Source organism: Euprymna scolopes, chromosome 25, assembly GCF_053919585.1.
Source record: "Euprymna scolopes isolate OS-2025 chromosome 25, ASM5391958v1, whole genome shotgun sequence".
Lineage (NCBI taxonomy): Eukaryota > Metazoa > Mollusca > Cephalopoda > Sepiida > Sepiolidae > Euprymna > Euprymna scolopes.
In genome coordinates, this window is record NC_136506.1 from 6,451,667 (window position 1) to 6,456,666 (window position 5,000).

The window sequence follows — 5,000 nt, forward strand, 5'->3', positions numbered from 1 at the left end:
TTGTTTACGTTGAACTTGAAGACAATTAAATTGTAGTCAACTGGAAAGCAACCAAACGGAATAGTTCCACGGCCGCGCAGTTCTACAAAATAAGCTTTGTTCATGAAATCGATGTTCATGTTTAGGCACAGATAAAGAGTGGGGGAAATTATTGATAGTGGGTTTGGCTGAAGCCAGTGTATAAAACCCCACCAGGAACAAGCTTAACTTAATCACTTCAAGTGAATGCCCTAAAAATACAAAATTCCCCAAATACAAAAACCCGCTTCAACGTGCATACAATATTTCCCCATGTAATGCTATATTCTACAAAGAAGTAGCAACCGTAAAACAGAGTTTGAAAAATACCAATTTTCTGAATAAAAACAATATTATCAAATTTGTACATGAGAACACGAACGTACTGTCGTAATGTCATTAAACCATTTGGATTGGAACGAACGAGTTCTAACCTTATTCACCAATAAAGGAGTTGGGCGCCCAACTTTGATCATGTCTCGCTTCTGGGCTACATTTCTCTGCCTAAACGATTTATTTTTTAATCCATTTTGAACTACATTGACCGATTTATTGGTCGTGCTGGGCACGAGTGGCACTAGTCTCATCTCCGCCCCTGATATATATATATATATATATATATATATATATATATATATATATATATATATATATATATATAGAGAGAGAGAGAGAGAGAGAGAGAGAGAGAGAGAGAAATATTATTGAATGGCACGGAATTATTCTGTTTTACAATTTTCCTTTTTATCTTCTCCAATCTCCGAATAGTCCTTTTTGTGTTTTTCTCGAAATTGTATATGTTGGATGCATAATCGCGAGCGCTTTCGACAGAAGTACTTCTATCATCCTCAGGCATATTGTAGAAATAATATATATATATATATTAAAAAAATAATTTCATACTAACTATAAACTTTACGTTTTTGAATTTTTGCGATGAGGATTGGTTATTTCTATAATTATTCATCGGACTACTGTTCTAATCCTGAGTATGATGTTCACAACGTTTCAGTCGATACAACCTCCAACCTTCTTCAGGTGTATCCTGTCGAACTCGGGAATGAACACTTTATTTATTTCACGGCGGTAGCAAACTCTTGTTACGTCAGCCAGCTGATGGAACAAGAGCCCGCTATCCCCGTGAAGTAAATAAAGTGTTCCGCTCGGAGTTCTGTCCAAATTGGAAATTATACTCAAGATGAGATCAGTAGTCCGATAAATAATAGTATAACTAACTATAAACTTGACAAAATAATGACGAACATAATGAACCGATACATTAAACACATCGAAAAAATGAAAAGATTAAACTATTAATAAATTAGATTAAATGTAAAACTGTTAACCTAATAATTTAAAGGAGCAAAACAAAAGTAATATACTAATTCATATAGAATATATATATATATATATTGGCTATACAACGACAACACTCTCCAGACGTCACACATAGCACCTATCACAAAACAGTGCCATTCAACACCACATTCCCTCCTATAATAAGAAACTAAAGATAACTGAAATAAGGTATATACTAAGAACTAGGACAAGAAGCCGTACAAAAATAATTACACACATGAATTAAAATTACAAGAATCAATACTAATAACACTCAAACATTAAGAATATACATATATATTGTAATAAAACAGCTTATAGTTTATGCATTTTCTTATGAGCTATGGTCTCTGTCACACTATGGCAAAATTGGATCTCTGTGCATGTTTTAAAAGTACATTCATTCAATTTGTTCCAATGAACTTAGTGTATTAAATGCAATGGTTCAATAAGACATGATAATACGAGTGTCGCCGCCAAAGTAAAACCTCCTATTTTTTTTACTTCAAAAATTGAAGAGCTACAAAGTCGACAGTGTACCATAAAAATCAGATATCTTTTGTGCTCTGGGATGTATTTTTCTGATTAGCCACCACTGTTCTTAATGTACGTTTTCCAATGATAAACGGTTGCTGTGCATGGTTGCTACGTGGTGTGTGTTATTATTAAAAGAAGGCACTAAATATGGATAGGTTTTTTACTGGTGGTATTATTAAGATGACGTATATTCTGTATTGTGTAATTCTTATTAGAAGAGGACTGATGTTATTTGTTGTTGTACATATTTGTGAGAGTCTTAGTGAGAGATTTTAGTCTTAGTGAGATAGAGGCAGTCTTAAGAATGTTCATGTGTTGAGTGTTCATATGTCTTAAGATGTTCATGTTGTACGAGATAGCATAATCTATTTCTCAAATAACATTTTTACAAAATATGTTTACAATTCCAATTGACGATTAAATTCCTTATTTAAATTTTCACAGATACAAATTACATTATTACATTCCTTTTCCATATACAGATATGTAAGCTAAACAATTGCAATTCCTTATTTCAATAACATTCTGTATTTATTTTAACTTATGATTGGAATTTTCAATTCCAAATCTAGCTTCGCAAATTCGAATCCTTGACTATTCTATTTCATATTTACATTTAACTAATTCCCTATTTTTTACTTACATGAAAAGGGGCCAACCCTTTATCATGTAACATCCCTTCCTCTCATTTTTCCAAAAAAAATGCACGCATTTTTAAATTTCAGTGCAGTATTTTTCTATATAACCACTTGCCTAAGAAAGATCAGACACCATAAAACAAACACGAAGCTTTTTTTCCAAGTCAGCCCTTTTTTCAACTGACTTCATAATTTTATTTTTTAGACCAGACTCTCTATCTGATCTCCCTGGCATATTCCTTTTCGGTGTAGAGCAATACCTCATATAACTCACGTCAGATGCTTCATCCAGCCACCCTTATGCCGTAAACTGAGGTCTCATTTTACCTCTTTACGAAATCGACGACTCTTCGTTCAAATGTGTCCTTGATCCTTTCTTCCGTATGGTTCTTCTATTAATTTCAGCTTTGTTTTCCTTTTGTAACTAACTTATCATTTTGGGACACTCTTAAAGCTCATTTATTTTTGTGGTTGGCTTCCAAAGTCTAAGATATACCTTTTATCCACTGATTCGCTCGGATTTCCTTGCTTAGACCCTTGGAACTTGATGAAGACCTAGAAAATATCAGCCTTAACTAACTAACACCTTTTCCGCCACAATACCTATTTGCGCACTAAATTCTATCTAATGGCCCACTTTTTTGTGATTTTTTTTCTCTTACCAGAGCTTCCAAGATCCAGCAGAGCTATCCCATATTCATGCCTCTCTAAAAAAATAAGGTTATATCTTCCTACGTACTTACGGTATATTTTACTTTTCTCTCACTTCCTTATGCTATATGTGATTAGCCTTCGGGCTCTCATAGCCCTTTTTTCATAAGTATTCTAGTATTTGTCCAACGCCTACATTTTTAACTTATTGTGTCGAGACTTATTCCTTTGCTCAAAACCGTTACATGCGCCCTGCTTTAAAAGCACACAATATCGCAGATTCCCATCTGTATTTTTTGAATTAGGGGCAACTCTAGTGCTTATCATCTCCCTACCAGGTTACTCGTCTTGGGAAAAATGTTATGGGCATCATAAAAAACAAAACAAAAACCAATTGTCAAAAAAAATCTTTCTTTCCCTTATCACATCTGAAAACTCTCTAAATACCCGTTTACGTAGTTAATTTTGTCCCCTCTCTAAAATTCTCACTGATTTCTAAACCAACCATTCGTCTTAATATATCTTATTTCCTCCTAGATCATTTCAATTCTAATGCATATACCTAATAATGACTTTGAATTCCTGTCGCAAAAAAAACAATAACATTTACATATATTTAAGACATTTTACAATATAAAAACATTTTCAAAAAGACAATATGTTACATTATACATTTAAACTATGATTTTCACAAGCAGTTGTAACTTTTCTCAAGAAAAGAAAGATTTTTTTTTCTTTTCTGTAATGCAAAGTTCGTTAACACAAAGATAATAAATTGTCCCTTTTCCTAAGACAAAACAATTAACCACATTAAAAGCTAGAAAGTTCAACAGTTTCACATTTCTGCATCTTATTTTTGACCATAGCGTATTTTCGTTTCCGAACGAAACACTTTTTAAGTGCAACTCACTTTAAAAATTTTTTTTGATTGACATTCACAGCAAGACATTTATGATACAATTTTTTAGGAATGACATACTGACTTACTTTTTCTTCTTTCGTGTGAGTTCATACTTTCAAAACAATTTATTAACCGAATTCAACAATTATCAAAACAAAATTTTTCGTCTCGTATACTGTGTCTGAACATAAAAATCTATTTACTTTTTTCTGCTTAAGCCTTCTGCATGTGTGTGTATATTTAAACAATCTTTAAATGAATGAAAAAAATTCCCATTCATTACGTATGTTTTCTATTTGCGGCATATCGGCCTTTTATCGAATTTTCTTGTATACTTTGTTCTATTGTGTGTATGTGTGTGTTCATTTTTTTCTTTAATACTGCGTATGTGTGAGTGCTTCTCTTTTTTTCTTCTTAATTATTGTTTTATTTCGTTTTGCATTTTTTTTTGTTTTTTTTTTCTTTTTCTTTTTAATGGACCCTTACGTTGTTACTGTGGTTACGCCATTTCCTTTTCTTTTTCAAAACCACCCTTGCTTGAGTGGACTAGGCCTGTTCACCAAATTACAATTATGTTATGCAATTGGCGTTATTATTAAAAGAAGTTACTAAATATGGATATGTTTTATACTGGTGGAATTATTAAGATGACGTATATTCTGTATTGTGTAATTCTTATTAGAAGAGGACTGATGTTATTTGTTGTTGTTCATATTTGTGAGAATCTTTGATTGATAGAGACAGTCTTAGGATGTCTTAGTGAGATAGAGACAGTCTTAAGAGTGTTCATGTGTTGAGTGTTCATATATCTTAAGATGTTCATGTTGTAAGAGATAGCATATTGGAGACATAAACAGGTATATCTAAAGAGAGAGAAATTTTTGACAATATATATATATATATGACAGTGTGCATGT